At 38.2% G+C, this 18,490-nt stretch overlaps 1 protein-coding gene across 1 annotated transcript in view; it reads left to right on the top strand.

Moving 5' to 3' along the window:
• The window catches only part of LOC148656762 (uncharacterized), a 54,296-nt gene that overhangs the window by 22,990 nt on the left and 12,816 nt on the right, over nt 1–18,490 (top strand). The window lies entirely within an intron of this gene.

Below are 18,490 nucleotides of genomic sequence, written 5' to 3'. Positions count from 1 at the left end.
TTCAAATTACATTCCACTGCATATGAACTCTTCATTTATCTCGATGTAGTTAAGCAGCTGGGAAGATTACATCTGATGTTGTTTAGGGCTCAATTTCTGGCCAACTATGTATGCGATTTCAGGTATCCACTTGGTCACAATGAAAGCGATTTGGGTTGTTTTTATATTTTAACACGTGATATCAGAATACAGTATATAACGACATTCTATTTTGAAGCTAACTCTAAAATACACTGTTTGCACTAATGCTATAAATCCAGAGGAATTTCAATTTCATTACAATTAGACTGAGGCCATGTTATGTAGCTGTTCCCGTCAATTCAGTTAAATAATCCTGTTTTCTATCAATTAGCAGCAGTGATGTAGATATTCGACTCAAAGGATTTCTAGGTGATCTCCAAGCATGGATGAACTTGAAATTCACATTAAGAATCATTTATAAGTCTTCACTTTCACCTCTCAGCAGTTTGGCTGGGCAGAATCCTATGCCGTGTGTTTCAGGAACATGAAAGTGTTTTTTGCAGTTGCTTTGTAAAACTTTTTAGTTATAATGCTCTAAAGTAAATGCAAGATTCTCTAAATCTCAAGTTAAAAATTTATTAGATCTCAGTTCTCAATATCTCGTTCCAACAATGTTACACGCAAGGAAATGCATGACTCCAATTCTGGAGATTATGCACCTGCAAACTTTCATGTTTCAAATGCATTTTAAAACCTATATGCTAAGAACGCTGTTTGTGGCATAGCTCCCTTGAACCTTGGCGAAGAGTTATGGATTCATTCCCAACTGAAAGAACGATCAGTAAATTCTTGCCACATGATGTATTTCCACTGTTCTCCTACACTGCATGGGAGACATGGCCCATTGCTACTGTAACAGAAATTATTGCAGTCCAAACCCAAAAGAATTTGGAAGCTCGACTTTTAAGTCTAGTCTAAATTCTCAAATTTTCACAAGTAACTTTTAAGTGGCATTCCACGTACAATATTTTGCTGACCTGGCTTCACATTGAATCCTGACCCTGCTCTGTCCTCATGACTGTATCTCTCTCTTTTGTACCCATTTCCATCCCTCTCACAGCCGACTACGACTACAAGAGTGACCACCTCTCCAACAACACATACGTAAGTGATGTCACTTGCTCTTCTCCAAGTGTGTGGGTTAATAGTAGCACACTGCTCATCCATTTGTTTCTGTTGTACTCGGATAAGAGGACTAACAATTAAAAATACAAGATTGGCTCATTCACGCTCTACTTGCTCCACAAACTGAATGTGAATAACATTTTGCCATGTTGCTAGATTTCACTGTTTCTTCCTGTTCCTTATCGCAGAACTATGGATGATGAATCTTCAGCTTCAGGAGAAGAAGAGCCTTTGACTTCAACCACTAAAAGACCAACAGTAAGGAGAAATAGTCAATCTTTACACTGGCTATCCTTACTCCTTAACTTCTTTACTTCTTCTTACTGAACTTGAACAGCGTGTGACACTCATGTTGTTTGTTGGATCCCATTCATGTTGTTGAATTCCATTCATGTGTCTCTGCCCTTTCGCCCTTGTGTTTGCATGCAATGCCTTCTTGAGCTCAGATGTAGGTCTGGGAAGTTTGAAAACTGCTGTTCAACTCCAATGGCCACACACTCATGTTCTGTGTTTCTAAAAATATATATCCTTTACACTCCAAATCCCTTTGACAATTCTAATGAAGATATCAAAAAGGGCTCTTGCAGTTGAAATAAAATAGGAATCTGAAAAGGAAATGTAGTTTCTGAACCATTTATTTTATAGTTTAGACAATTATACAGCAGTGACATATCTTGTGTTAAATCTCCCAATGATCATGGCATGTAAGATGTCGTTGCTGCAGTGTCTATATTCATTCTCTCACATCCTGATTTTCCATTTGATTGTATCAATCGGGTTTTATATTTACTGAACTGGAGAGTTTGTCTCGCGCATGTGGTTCAGTTCATGATTGTCCGGAAACTGGAATCTCAGACTTTTGTCTACTTTTATGTCTGGTGTATTTTCATAAATGAACTTTATAGTGATTGTTTGTCATTAATGTATTTTGCTGACCTGGATTCAGATTGAATCCTGACTGTGCTCTGTCCTCATCACTGTATCTCTCTCTTTTGTGCCCATTTCCATCCCTCTCACAGCCGACTACGACTACAAGAGTGACCACCTCTCCAACAACACACACGTAAGTGATGTCACGTGCTCTTCTCCAAGTGTGTGGCTCAATACTAGCATACTGCTCATCCATTTGTTTCTGTTGTACTCAGATAAGAGGACTAAGAATTTAAAATACAAGATTGGCTCATTCACACTCTTCTTGCGCCACAAACTGAAAGTGAATAATATTTTGCCACCTTGCTGGATTTCACTGTTTCTTCCTGTTCCTTATCGCAGAACTATGGATGATGAATCTTCAGCTTCAGGAGAAGAAGAGCCTTTAACTTCAACCACTACACGACCAACAGTAAGGAGAAATAGTCAATCTTTACACTGTCCATCCTTACTCCTTAACTTCTTTACACCTTCTTACTGAACTTGAACAGCGTGTGACACTCATGTTGTTAGTTGGATCCCATTCATGTTGTTGAATTCCTTTCCTGTATCTCTGCCCTCTTTCCCTTGGGTTTGCATGTAATAAATACCTCCTTGATCTCAGATGTAGTTCTGGAAAGTTTGAAAACCACCGATATTATTCTATTGGCCACTGACTCCTGATATGTTTTAAAAATGTACATCCTTTAAACTCCAATTCCTTTCTGCCAACTCTAATGAAGATATCAAAAGGGGGTGTTGCACTTGAAATAAAACAGGAATCATAAAGTGAAATGTAGTCTCTAATCCATTTATATTGGTGTTCAGACATGATATAGTAGTAAAATGCCTTTTGTTAAATCTCCCAATCATCATACCATATAACATGTCGTTGCTGCAGTGTCTATATTAATTCTCTCACATCCCGATTTGCATTTGATTCTATAAATCAGGGTTTTCTATTCATTGAACTGGAGATTTTGTCTTGCGGTTGTGGTTCAGTTCATTCTTGTCTGGGAACTTGGAATCTCAGCCAGATTGCCTACTTTTAAGTCTGGTGCATTTTAACAAATACATTTTAGTGATATTCATCATTAATGTATTTTGCTGACCTGGCTTCTTATTCAAGCCTGACCCCGTTCTGTCCTCATCACTGTGTCTCTCTCTTTTGTGCCCATTTCCATCCCTCTCACAGCCGACTACGACTACAAGAGTGACAACCTCTCCAACAACACACACGTAAGTGATGACACTTGCTCTTCTCAAAGTTGTAGTTCAATACTAGCACACTGCTCATCCATTTGTTTCTGTTGTACTCAGATAAGAGGACTAAGAATTTAAAATACAAGATTGCCTCATTCACACTCTTCTTGCTCCACAAACTGAATGTGAATAACATTTTGCCATGTTGCTTGATTTCACTGTTTCTTCATGTTCCTAAACACAGAACTATGGATGATGAATCTTCAGCTTCAGGAGAAGAAGAGCTTTTGACTTCAACCACTACAAGATCAACAGTAAGGAGAGCTTTTCAATCCTTGCTCTTTGTATCCTTACTCCTGCATGTCTTACTGAACTGGTATAGTGTGTGACACTCACATTCTGTTTGTTGGATCCCATTCGTGTTGTTTACTTTCCTGTGTCTCTGCCCTGTCGCCCTTGTGTTTGCATGCAATGCTTTCTTGAGCTCAGATGTCGGTCTGGGAAGTTTGAAAACTGCTGTTCAACTCCAATGGCCACACACTCATGTTCTGTGTTTCTAAAAATATATATCCTTTACACTCCAAATCCCTTTGCTAACTCTAATGAAGGTGTCAAAAAGGGCTGTTGCTCTTGAAATAAAATAGGAATCTAAAAGGGAAATGTAGTTTCTGAACCATATATGTTAGAATTTGAACATTATACATCAGTGGCATATTTTTTGTTAAAGGTCCCAACGATCTTGTCATTTAAGCTGTCACTGGTGCAGTCTCTATATTAATTCTCTCAGATGTCAACTCTGCACTCGATTCTACAAATCTGGGTTTTCTAGTTATTCACTTGGAGAGCTTGTCTTGCACATGTTTTTCTGTTCATGACTGATTCAAATTACATTCCACTGCATATGAACTCTTCATTTATCTCGATGTAGTTAAGCAGCTGGGAAGATTACATCTGGTGTTGTTTAGGGCTCAATTTCTGGCCAACTATATATGCGATTTCAGGTGTCCACTTGGTCACAATGAAAGCGATTTGGGTTGTTTTTATATTTTAACACGTGATATCAGAATACAGTATATAACGACATTCTATTTTGAAGCTAACTCTAAAATACACTGTTTGCACTAATGCTATAAATCCAGAGGAATTTCAATTTCATTACAATTAGACTGAGGCCATGTTATGTAGCTGTTCCCGTCAATTCAGTTAAATAATCCTGTTTTCTATCAATTAGCAGCAGTGATGTAGATATTCGACTCAAAGGATTTCTAGGTGATCTCCAAGCATGGATGAACTTGAAATTCACATTAAGAATCATTTATAAGTCTTCACTTTCACCTCTCAGCAGTTTGGCTGGGCAGAATCCTATGCCGTGTGTTTCAGGAACATGAAAGTGTTTTTTGCAGTTGCTTTGTAAAACTTTTTAGTTATAATGCTCTAAAGTAAATGCAAGATTCTCTAAATCTCAAGTTAAAAATTTATTAGATCTCAGTTCTCAATATCTTGTTCCAACAATGTTACACGCAAGGAAATGCATGACTCCAATTCTGGAGATTATGCACCTGCAAACTTTCATGTTTCAAATGCATTTTAAAACCTATATGCTAAGAACGCTGTTTGTGGCATAGCTCCCTTGAACCTTGGCGAAGAGTTATGGATTCATTCCCAACTGAAAGAACGATCAGTAAATTCTTGCCACATGATGTATTTCCACTGTTCTCCTACACTGCATGGGAGACATGGCCCATTGCTACTGTAACAGAAATTATTGCAGTCCAAACCCAAAAGAATTTGGAAGCTCGACTTTTAAGTCTAGTCTAAATTCTCAAATTTTCACAAGTAACTTTTAAGTGGCATTCCACGTACAATATTTTGCTGACCTGGCTTCACATTGAATCCTGACCCTGCTCTGTCCTCATGACTGTATCTCTCTCTTTTGTACCCATTTCCATCCCTCTCACAGCCGACTACGACTACAAGAGTGACCACCTCTCCAACAACACATACGTAAGTGATGTCACTTGCTCTTCTCCAAGTGTGTGGGTTAATAGTAGCACACTACTCATCCATTTGTTTCTGTTGTACTCGGATAAGAGGACTAACAATTAAAAATACAAGATTGGCTCATTCACGCTCTACTTGCTCCACAAACTGAATGTGAATAACATTTTGCCATGTTGCTAGATTTCACTGTTTCTTCCTGTTCCTTATCGCAGAACTATGGATGATGAATCTTCAGCTTCAGGAGAAGAAGAGCCTTTGACTTCAACCACTAAAAGACCAACAGTAAGGAGAAATAGTCAATCTTTACACTGGCTATCCTTACTCCTTAACTTCTTTACTTCTTCTTACTGAACTTGAACAGCGTGTGACACTCATGTTGTTTGTTGGATCCCATTCATGTTGTTGAATTCCATTCATGTGTCTCTGCCCTTTCGCCCTTGTGTTTGCATGCAATGCCTTCTTGAGCTCAGATGTAGGTCTGGGAAGTTTGAAAACTGCTGTTCAACTCCAATGGCCACACACTCATGTTCTGTGTTTCTAAAAATATATATCCTTTACACTCCAAATCCCTTTGACAATTCTAATGAAGATATCAAAAAGGGCTCTTGCAGTTGAAATAAAATAGGAATCTGAAAAGGAAATGTAGTTTCTGAACCATTTATTTAATAGTTTAGACAATTATACAGCAGTGACATATCTTGTGTTAAATCTCCCAATGATCATGGCATGTAAGATGTCGTTGCTGCAGTGTCTATATTCATTCTCTCACATCCTGATTTTCCATTTGATTGTATCAATCGGGTTTTATATTTACTGAACTGGAGAGTTTGTCTCGCGCATGTGGTTCAGTTCATGATTGTCCGGAAACTGGAATCTCAGACTTTTGTCTACTTTTATGTCTGGTGTATTTTCATAAATGAACTTTATAGTGATTGTTTGTCATTAATGTATTTTGCTGACCTGGATTCAGATTGAATCCTGACTGTGCTCTGTCCTCATCACTGTATCTCTCTCTTTTGTGCCCATTTCCATCCCTCTCACAGCCGACTACGACTACAAGAGTGACCACCTCTCCAACAACACACACGTAAGTGATGTCACGTGCTCTTCTCCAAGTGTGTGGCTCAATACTAGCATACTGCTCATCCATTTGTTTCTGTTGTACTCAGATAAGAGGACTAAGAATTTAAAATACAAGATTGGCTCATTCACACTCTTCTTGCGCCACAAACTGAAAGTGAATAATATTTTGCCACCTTGCTGGATTTCACTGTTTCTTCCTGTTCCTTATCGCAGAACTATGGATGATGAATCTTCAGCTTCAGGAGAAGAAGAGCCTTTAACTTCAACCACTACACGACCAACAGTAAGGAGAAATAGTCAATCTTTACACTGTCCATCCTTACTCCTTAACTTCTTTACACCTTCTTACTGAACTTGAACAGCGTGTGACACTCATGTTGTTAGTTGGATCCCATTCATGTTGTTGAATTCCTTTCCTGTATCTCTGCCCTCGTTCCCTTGGGTTTGCATGTAATAAATACCTCCTTGATCTCAGATGTAGTTCTGGAAAGTTTGAAAACCACCGATATTATTCTATTGGCCACTGACTCCTGATATGTTTTAAAAATGTACATCCTTTAAACTCCAATTCCTTTCTGCCAACTCTAATGAAGATATCAAAAGGGGGTGTTGCACTTGAAATAAAACAGGAATCATAAAGTGAAATGTAGTCTCTAATCCATTTATATTGGTGTTCAGACATGATATAGTAGTAAAATGCCTTTTGTTAAATCTCCCAATCATCATACCATATAACATGTCGTTGCTGCAGTGTCTATATTAATTCTCTCACATCCCGATATGCATTTGATTCTATAAATCAGGGTTTTCTATTCACTGAACTGGAGATTTTGTCTAGCGTATGTGGTTCAGTTCATTCTTGTCTGGGAACTTGGAATCTCAGCCAGATTGCCTACTTTTAAGTCTGGTGCATTTTAACAAATACATTTTAGTGATATTCATCATTAATGTATTTTGCTGACCTGGCTTCTTATTCAAGCCTGACCCCGTTCTGTCCTCATCACTGTGTCTCTCTCTTTTGTGCCCATTTCCATCCCTCTCACAGCCGACTACGACTACAAGAGTGACAACCTCTCCAACAACACACACGTAAGTGATGACACTTGCTCTTCTCAAAGTTGTAGTTCAATACTAGCACACTGCTCATCCATTTGTTTCTGTTGTACTCAGATAAGAGGACTAAGAATTTAAAATACAAGATTGCCTCATTCACACTCTTCTTGCTCCACAAACTGAATGTGAATAACATTTTGCCATGTTGCTTGATTTCACTGTTTCTTCATGTTCCTAAACACAGAACTATGGATGATGAATCTTCAGCTTCAGGAGAAGAAGAGCTTTTGACTTCAACCACTACAAGATCAACAGTAAGGAGAGCTTTTCAATCCTTGCTCTTTGTATCCTTACTCCTGCATGTCTTACTGAACTGGTATAGTGTGTGACACTCACATTCTGTTTGTTGGATCCCATTCGTGTTGTTTACTTTCCTGTGTCTCTGCCCTGTCGCCCTTGTGTTTGCATGCAATGCCTTCTTGAGCTCAGATGTCGGTCTGGGAAGTTTGAAAACTGCTGTTCAACTCCAATGGCCACACACTCATGTTCTGTGTTTCTAAAAATATATATCCTTTACACTCCAAATCCCTTTGCTAACTCTAATGAAGGTGTCAAAAAGGGCTGTTGCTCTTGAAATAAAATAGGAATCTAAAAGGGAAATGTAGTTTCTGAACCATATATGTTAGAATTTGAACATTATACATCAGTGGCATATTTTTTGTTAAAGGTCCCAACGATCTTGTCATTTAAGCTGTCACTGGTGCAGTCTCTATATTAATTCTCTCAGATGTCAACTCTGCACTCGATTCTACAAATCTGGGTTTTCTAGTTATTCACTTGGAGAGCTTGTCTTGCACATGTTTTTCTGTTCATGACTGATTCAAATTACATTCCACTGCATATGAACTCTTCATTTATCTCGATGTAGTTAAGCAGCTGGGAAGATTACATCTGGTGTTGTTTAGGGCTCAATTTCTGGCCAACTGTGTATGCGATTTCAGGTGTCCACTTGGTCACAATGAAAGCGATTTGGGTTGTTTTTATATTTTAACACGTGATATCAGAATACAGTATATAACGACATTCTATTTTGAAGCTAACTCTAAAATACACTGTTTGCACTAATGCTATAAATCCAGAGGAATTTCAGTTTCATTACAATTAGACTGAGGCCATGTTATGTAGCTGTTCCCGTCAATTCAGTTAAATAATCCTGTTTTCTATCAATTAGCAGCAGTGATGTAGATATTCGACTCAAAGGATTTCTAGGTGATCTCCAAGCATGGATGAACTTGAAATTCACATTAAGAATCATTTATAAGTCTTCACTTTCACCTCTCAGCAGTTTGGCTGGGCAGAATCCTATGCCGTGTGTTTCAGGAACATGAAAGTGTTTTTTGCAGTTGCTTTGTAAAACTTTTTAGTTATAATGCTCTAAAGTAAATGCAAGATTCTCTAAATCTCAAGTTAAAAATTTATTAGATCTCAGTTCTCAATATCTTGTTCCAACAATGTTACACGCAAGGAAATGCATGACTCCAATTCTGGAGATTATGCACCTGCAAACTTTCATGTTTCAAATGCATTTTAAAACCTATATGCTAAGAACGCTGTTTGTGGCATAGCTCCCTTGAACCTTGGCGAAGAGTTATGGATTCATTCCCAACTGAAAGAACGATCAGTAAATTCTTGCCACATGATGTATTTCCACTGTTCTCCTACACTGCATGGGAGACATGGCCCATTGCTACTGTAACAGAAATTATTGCAGTCCAAACCCAAAAGAATTTGGAAGCTCGACTTTTAAGTCTAGTCTAAATTCTCAAATTTTCACAAGTAACTTTTAAGTGGCATTCCACGTACAATATTTTGCTGACCTGGCTTCACATTGAATCCTGACCCTGCTCTGTCCTCATGACTGTATCTCTCTCTTTTGTACCCATTTCCATCCCTCTCACAGCCGACTACGACTACAAGAGTGACCACCTCTCCAACAACACATACGTAAGTGATGTCACTTGCTCTTCTCCAAGTGTGTGGGTTAATAGTAGCACACTGCTCATCCATTTGTTTCTGTTGTACTCGGATAAGAGGACTAACAATTAAAAATACAAGATTGGCTCATTCACGCTCTACTTGCTCCACAAACTGAATGTGAATAACATTTTGCCATGTTGCTAGATTTCACTGTTTCTTCCTGTTCCTTATCGCAGAACTATGGATGATGAATCTTCCGCTTCAGGAGAAGAAGAGCCTTTGACTTCAACCACTAAAAGACCAACAGTAAGGAGAAATAGTCAATCTTTACACTGGCTATCCTTACTCCTTAACTTCTTTACTTCTTCTTACTGAACTTGAACAGCGTGTGACACTCATGTTGTTTGTTGGATCCCATTCATGTTGTTGAATTCCATTCATGTGTCTCTGCCCTTTTCCCCTTGGGTTTGCATTTAATAAATACCTCCTTGATCTCAGATGTAGTTCTGGAAAGTTTGAAAACCACCGACATTATTCCATTGGCTACTGACTCCTGATATATGTTTTAAAAATATACATCCTTTAAACTGCAATTCCTTTCTGCCAACTTTAATGAAGATATCAAAGGGGCTGTTGCACTTGAAATAAAACAGGAATCATAAAGTGAAATGTAGTCTCTAATCCATTTATGTTGGTGTTCAGACATGATATAATAGACAAATGGCTTTTGTTAAATCTCCCAATCATCATGCAATGTAACATGTCGTTGCTGCAGTGTCTATTAATTCTCTCACATCCTGATTTTGTATTTGATTCTATAAATCAGGGTTTTCTATTCACTGAACTGGAGATTTTGTCTTGCGTATGTGGTTCAGTTCATTCTTGTCCGGAACTTGGAATCTCAGCCAGTTTGTCTACTTTTAAGTCTGGTGTATTTTAACAAATACATTTTAGTGATATTCATCATTATTGTATTTTGCTGACCTGGCTTCTTATTCAAGCCTGACCCCGTTCTGTCCTCATCACTGTGCCTCTCTTTTTTTTGCTCATTTTCATCCCTCTCACAGCCGAAAACGACTACAAGAGTGACAACCTCTCTAACAACACACACGTAAGTGATGACACTTGCTCTTCTCAAAGGTGTAGTTCAATACTAGCACAATGCTCATCCATTTGTTTCTGTTGTACTCAGATAAGAGGACTAAGAATTTAAAATACAAGATTGCCTCATTCACACTCTTCTTGCTCCACAAACTGAATGTGAATAACATTTTGCCATGTTGCTTGATTTCACTGTTTCTTCATGTTCCTAAACACAGAACTATGGATGATGAATCTTCAGCTTCAGGAGAAGAAGAGCTTTTGACTTCAACCACTACAAGACCAACAGTAAGGAGAGCTTTTCAATCCTTGCTCTTTGTATCCTTACTCCTGCATATCTTACTGAACTGGTATAGTGTGTGACACTCACATTCTGTTTGTTGAATCCCATTTGTGTTTTTTACTTTCCTGTGTCTCTGCCCTTTCGCCCTTGTGTTTGCATGCAATACCTTCTTGAGCTCAGATGTAGGTCTGGGAAGTTTGAAAACTGCTGTTCAACTCCAATGGCCACACACTCACGTTCTGTGTTTCTAAAAATATATATCCTTTACACTCCAAATCCCTTTGACAATTCTAATGAAGATATCAAAAAGGGCTGTTGCAGTTGAAATAAAATAGGAATCTGAAAAGAAAATGTAGTTTCTGAACCATTTATTTTATAGTTTAGACAATTATACAGCAGTGACATATCTTGTTTTAAATCTCCCAATGATCATGGCATGTAAGATGTCGTTGCTGCAGTGTCTATATTCATTCTCTCACATCCTGACTTTGCATTTGATTCTATCAATCAGGGTTTTATATTTACTGAACTGGAGAGTTTGTCTTGCGTATGTGGTTTAGTTCATGATTGTCCGGAATCTGGAATCTCAGACATTTTGTCTACTTTTAAGTCTGGTGTATTTTCATAAATGAACTTTATAGTGATATTTGTCATTAATGTATTTTGCTGACCTGGATTCTTAAAGAATCCTGACTGTGCTCTGTCCTCATCACTGTATCTCTCTCTTTTGTGCTCATTTCCATCCCTCTCACAGCCAACTACGACTACAAGAGTGACCACCTCTCCAACAACACACACGTAAGTGATGTCACTTGCTCTTCTCCAAGTGTGTGGTTTAATACTAGCACACTGCTCATCCATTTGTTTCTGTTGTACTCAGATAAGAGGACTAAGAATTAAAAATACAAGATTGGCTCATTCACACTCTTCTTGCTCCACAAACTGAATGTGAATAACATGTTGCCATGTTGCTTGATTTCACTGTTTATTCCTGTTCCTAAACACAGAACTATGGATGATGAATCTTCAGCTTCAGGAGAAGAAGAGCTTTTGACTTCAACCACTACAAGACCAACAGTAAGGAGAGCTTTTCAATCCTTGCTCTTTGTATCCTTACTCCTGCATGTCTTACTGAACTGGTATAGTGTGTGACACTCACATTCTGTTTGTTGGATCCCATTCGTGTTGTTTACTTTCCTGTGTCTCTGCCCTTTCGCCCTTGTGTTTGCATGCAATGCCTTCTTGAGCTCAGATGTAGGTCTGGGAAGTTTGAAAACTGCTGTTCAACTCCAATGGCCACACACTCATGTTCTGTGTTTCTAAAAATATATATCCTTTACACTCCAAATCCCTTTGACAATTCTAATGAAGATATCAAAAAGGGCTGTTGCAGTTGAAATAAAATAGGAATCTGAAAAGGAAATGTAGTTTCTGAACCATTTATTTAATAGTTTAGACAATTATACAGCAGTGACATATCTTGTGTTAAATCTCCCAATGATCATGGCATGTAAGATGTCGTTGCTGCAGTGTCTATATTCATTCTCTCACATCCTGATTTTCCATTTGATTGTATCAATCGGGGTTTTATATTTACTGAACTGGAGAGTTTGTCTCGCGTATGTGGTTCAGTTCATGATTGTCCGGAAACTGGAATCTCAGACTTTTGTCTACTTTTATGTCTGGTGTATTTTCATAAATGAACTTTATAGTGATTGTTTGTCATTAATGTATTTTGCTGACCTGGATTCAGATTGAATCCTGACTGTGCTCTGTCCTCATCACTGTATCTCTCTCTTTTGTGCCCATTTCCATCCCTCTCACAGCCGACTACGACTACAAGAGTGACCACCTCTCCAACAACACACACGTAAGTGATGTCACGTGCTCTTCTCCAAGTGTGTGGCTCAATACTAGCATACTGCTCATCCATTTGTTTCTGTTGTACTCAGATAAGAGGACTAAGAATTTAAAATACAAGATTGGCTCATTCACACTCTTCTTGCGCCACAAACTGAAAGTGAATAATATTTTGCCACCATGCTGGATTTCACTGTTTCTTCCTGTTCCTTATCGCAGAACTATGGATGATGAATCTTCAGCTTCAGGAGAAGAAGAGCCTTTAACTTCAACCACTACACGACCAACAGTAAGGAGAAATAGTCAATCTTTACACTGTCTATCCTTACTCCTTAACTTCTTTACACCTTCTTACTGAACTTGAACAGCGTGTGACACTCATGTTGTTAGTTGAATCCCATTCATGTTGTTGGATTCCTTTCCTGTATCTCTGTCCTCTTCCCCTTGGGTTTGCATGTAATAAATACCTCCTTGTTCTCAGATGTAGTTCTGGAAAGTTTGAAAACCACCGATATTATTCTATTGGCCACTGACTCCTGATATGTTTTAAAAATGTACATCCTTTAAACTCCAATTCCTTTCTGCCAACTCTAATGAAGATATCAAAAGGGGGTGTTGCACTTGAAATAAAACAGGAATCATAAAGTGAAATGTAGTCTCTAATCCATTTATATTGGTGTTCAGACATGATATAGTAGTAAAATGCCTTTTGTTAAATCTCCCAATCATCATACCATATAACATGTCGTTGCTGCAGTGTCTATATTAATTCTCTCACATCCCGATTTGCATTTGATTCTATAAATCAGGGTTTTCTATTCACTGAACTGGAGATTTTGTCTTGCGGTTGTGGTTCAGTTCATTCTTGTCTGGGAACTTGGAATCTCAGCCAGATTGCCTACTTTTAAGTCTGGTGCATTTTAACAAATACATTTTAGTGATATTCATCATTAATGTATTTTGCTGACCTGGCTTCTTATTCAAGCCTGACCCCGTTCTGTCCTCATCACTGTGTCTCTCTCTTTTGTGCTCATTTTCATCCCTCTCACAGCCGAAAACGACTACAAGAGTGACAACCTCTCTAACAACACACACGTAAGTGATGACACTTGCTCTTCTCAAAGGTGTAGTTCAATACTAGCACAATGCTCATCCATTTGTTTCTGTTGTACTCAGATAAGAGGACTAAGAATTTAAAATACAAGATTGCCTCATTCACACTCTTCTTGCTCCACAAACTGAATGTGAATAACATTTTGCCATGTTGCTTGATTTCACTGTTTCTTCATGTTCCTAAACACAGAACTATGGATGATGAATCTTCAGCTTCAGGAGAAGAAGAGCTTTTGACTTCAACCACTACAAGACCAACAGTAAGGAGAGCTTTTCAATCCTTGCTCTTTGTATCCTTACTCCTGCATATCTTACTGAACTGGTATAGTGTGTGACACTCACATTCTGTTTGTTGAATCCCATTTGTGTTTTTTACTTTCCTGTGTCTCTGCCCTTTCGCCCTTGTGTTTGCATGCAATACCTTCTTGAGCTCAGATGTAGGTCTGGGAAGTTTGAAAACTGCTGTTCAACTCCAATGGCCACACACTCACGTTCTGTGTTTCTAAAAATATATATCCTTTACACTCCAAATCCCTTTGACAATTCTAATGAAGATATCAAAAAGGGCTGTTGCAGTTGAAATAAAATAGGAATCTGAAAAGAAAATGTAGTTTCTGAACCATTTATTTTATAGTTTAGACAATTATACAGCAGTGACATATCTTGTTTTAAATCTCCCAATGATCATGGCATGTAAGATGTCGTTGCTGCAGTGTCTATATTCATTCTCTCACATCCTGACTTTGCATTTGATTCTATCAATCAGGGTTTTATATTTACTGAACTGGAGAGTTTGTCTCGCGTATGTGGTTCAGTTCATGATTGTCCGGAAACTGGAATCTCAGACTTTTGTCTACTTTTATGTCTGGTGTATTTTCATAAATGAACTTTATAGTGATTGTTTGTCATTAATGTATTTTGCTGACCTGGATTCAGATTGAATCCTGACTGTGCTCTGTCCTCATCACTGTATCTCTCTCTTTTGTGCCCATTTCCATCCCTCTCACAGCCGACTACGACTACAAGAGTGACCACCTCTCCAACAACACACACGTAAGTGATGTCACGTGCTCTTCTCCAAGTGTGTGGCTCAATACTAGCATACTGCTCATCCATTTGTTTCTGTTGTACTCAGATAAGAGGACTAAGAATTTAAAATACAAGATTGGCTCATTCACACTCTTCTTGCGCCACAAACTGAAAGTGAATAATATTTTGCCACCATGCTGGATTTCACTGTTTCTTCCTGTTCCTTATCGCAGAACTATGGATGATGAATCTTCAGCTTCAGGAGAAGAAGAGCCTTTAACTTCAACCACTACACGACCAACAGTAAGGAGAAATAGTCAATCTTTACACTGTCTATCCTTACTCCTTAACTTCTTTACACCTTCTTACTGAACTTGAACAGCGTGTGACACTCATGTTGTTAGTTGAATCCCATTCATGTTGTTGGATTCCTTTCCTGTATCTCTGTCCTCTTCCCCTTGGGTTTGCATGTAATAAATACCTCCTTGTTCTCAGATGTAGTTCTGGAAAGTTTGAAAACCACCGATATTATTCTATTGGCCACTGACTCCTGATATGTTTTAAAAATGTACATCCTTTAAACTCCAATTCCTTTCTGCCAACTCTAATGAAGATATCAAAAGGGGGTGTTGCACTTGAAATAAAACAGGAATCATAAAGTGAAATGTAGTCTCTAATCCATTTATATTGGTGTTCAGACATGATATAGTAGTAAAATGCCTTTTGTTAAATCTCCCAATCATCATACCATATAACATGTCGTTGCTGCAGTGTCTATATTAATTCTCTCACATCCCGATTTGCATTTGATTCTATAAATCAGGGTTTTCTATTCACTGAACTGGAGATTTTGTCTTGCGGTTGTGGTTCAGTTCATTCTTGTCTGGGAACTTGGAATCTCAGCCAGATTGCCTACTTTTAAGTCTGGTGCATTTTAACAAATACATTTTAGTGATATTCATCATTAATGTATTTTGCTGACCTGGCTTCTTATTCAAGCCTGACCCCGTTCTGTCCTCATCACTGTGTCTCTCTCTTTTGTGCCAATTTCCATCCCTCTCACAGCCGACTACGACTACAAGAGTGACAACCTCTCCAACAACACACACGTAAGTGATGACACTTGCTCTTCTCAATGTTGTAGTTCAATACTAGCACACTGCTCATCCATTTGTTTCTGTTGTACTCGGATAAGAGGACTAAGAATTAAAAATACAAGATTGGCTCATTCACACTATTCTTGCTCCACAAACTGAATGTGAATAACATTTTGCCATGTTGCTTGATTTCACTGTTTCTTCATGTTCCTAAACACAGAACTATGGATGATGAATCTTCAGCTTCAGGAGAAGAAGAGCTTTTGACTTCAACCACTACAAGATCAACAGTAAGGAGAGCTTTTCAATCCTTGCTCTTTGTATCCTTACTCCTGCATGTCTTACTGAACTGGTATAGTGTGTGACACTCACATTCTGTTTGTTGGATCCCATTCGTGTTGTTTACTTTCCTGTGTCTCTGCCCTTTCGCCCTTGTGTTTGCATGCAATGCCTTCTTGAGCTCAGATGTAGGTCTGGGAAGTTTGAAAACTGCTGTTCAACTCCAATGGCCACACACTCATGTTCTGTGTTTCTAAAAATATATATTCTTTACACTCCAAATCCCTTTGCTAACTCTAATGAAGGTGTCAAAAAGGGCTGTTGCACTTGAAATAAAATAGGAATCTAAAAGGGAAATGTAGTTTCTGAACCATATATGTTAGAATTTAAACATTATACATCAGTGGCATATTTTGTGTTAAAGGTCCCAACGATCTTGTCATTTAAGCTGTCACTGGTGCAGTCTCTATATTAATTCTCTCAGATGTCAACTCTGCACTCGATTCTACAAATCTGGGTTTTCTAGTTATTCACTTGGAGAGCTTGTCTTGCACATGTTTTTCTGTTCATGACTGATTCAAATTACATTCCACTGCATATGAACTCTTCATTTATCTCGATGTAGTTAAGCAGCTGGGAAGATTACATCTGGTGTTCTTTAGGGCTCAATTTCTGGCCAACTATGTATGCGATTTCAGGTGTCCACTTGGTTACAATGAAAGCAATTTGGGTTGTTTTAATATTTTAACTCGTGATATCAGAATACAGTATATAACGACATTCTATTTTGAAGCTAACTCTAAAATACACTGTTTGCACTAATGCTATAAATCCAGAGGAATTTCAATTTCATTACAATTAGACTGAGGCCATGTTATGTAGCTGTTCCCGTCAATTCAGTTAAATAATCCTGTTTTCTATCAATTAGCAGCAGTGATGTAGATATTCGACTCAAAAGATTTCTAGGTGATCTACAAGCATGGATGGACTTGAAATTCACATTAAGAATAATTTATAAGTCTTCACTTTCACCTCTCAGCAGTTTGGCTTGGCAGAATCCTATGCCGTGTGTTTCGGGAACATGAAAGTGTTTTTTGCAGTTGCTTTGTAAAACGTTTTAGTTATAACGCTCTAAAGTAAATGCAAGATTCTCTAAATCACAAGTTAAAAATTTATTAGATATCAGTTCTCAATATCTTGTTCCAACAATGTTACACGCAAGGAAATGCATGACTCCAATTCTAGAGATTATGCACCTGCAAACTTTCATGTTTCAAATGCATTTTAAAACCTAAGCGCTAGGAACGCTGTTTGTGGCATAGCTCCCTTGAACCTTGGCGAAGAGTTACGGATTCATTCCCAACTGAAAGAACGATCATTAAATTCTTGCCACATGATGTATTTCCACTGTTCTCCTACACTGCATGGGAGACATGGCCCATTGCTACTGTAACAGAAATTATTGCAGTCCAAACCCAAAAGAATTAGGAAGCTCGACTTTTAAGTCAATATTTTACAATATTTTGCTGACCTGGCTTCACATTGAATCCTGACCCTGCTCTGTCCTCATCACTGTCTCTCTGTCTCTTTTGTGCCCATTTCCATCCCTCTCACAGCCGACTACGACTACAAGAGTGACCACCTCTCCAACAACACACACGTAAGTGATGTCACTTGCTCTTCGTCAAGTGTGTAGCTCAATACTAGCACACTGCTCATCCATTTGTTTCTGTTGTACTCAGATAAGAGGACTAACAATTAAAAATAGGAGATTGCCACATTCACACTGTTCTCATTTCAGAAATTGAATGTGAATAACTTTTTGCCATGTTGCTTCATTTCACTGTTTCTTCCTGTTCCTTATCACAGAACTATGGATGATGAATCTTCAGCTTCAGGAGAAGAAGAGCCTTTAACTTCAACCACTACACGACCAACAGTAAGGAGAAATAGTCAATCTTTACACTGGCTATCCTAACTCCTTTACTTCTTTACTCCTTCTTACTGAACTTGAATAGCGTGTAACACTCATGTTGTTAGTTGGATCCCATTCATGTTGTTGAATTCCTTTCTTGTGTCTCTGCCCTTTTCCCCTTGGGTTTGCATTTAATAAATACCTCCTTGAACTCAGATGTAGTTCTGGAAAGTTTGAAAACCACCGATATTATTCCATTGGCCACTGACTCCTGATATGTGTATTAAAAATGTACATCCTTTACACTCCAATGCCTTTCTGCCAACTCTAATGAAGATATCAAAAGGGGTTGTTGCACTCGAAACAAAACAGGAATCATTAAATGAAACACAGTCTCTAAACCATTAATGTTGGTGTTCAGACATGATATAGCAGTAAAAT

Source organism: Lepisosteus platostomus, chromosome 8 (assembly GCF_059453375.1).
Source record: "Lepisosteus platostomus isolate fLepPlt1 chromosome 8, fLepPlt1.hap1, whole genome shotgun sequence".
In the NCBI taxonomy this organism is placed as follows: domain Eukaryota; kingdom Metazoa; phylum Chordata; class Actinopteri; order Semionotiformes; family Lepisosteidae; genus Lepisosteus; species Lepisosteus platostomus.
This window is presented reverse-complemented; position numbering and strand designations above follow the sequence as displayed.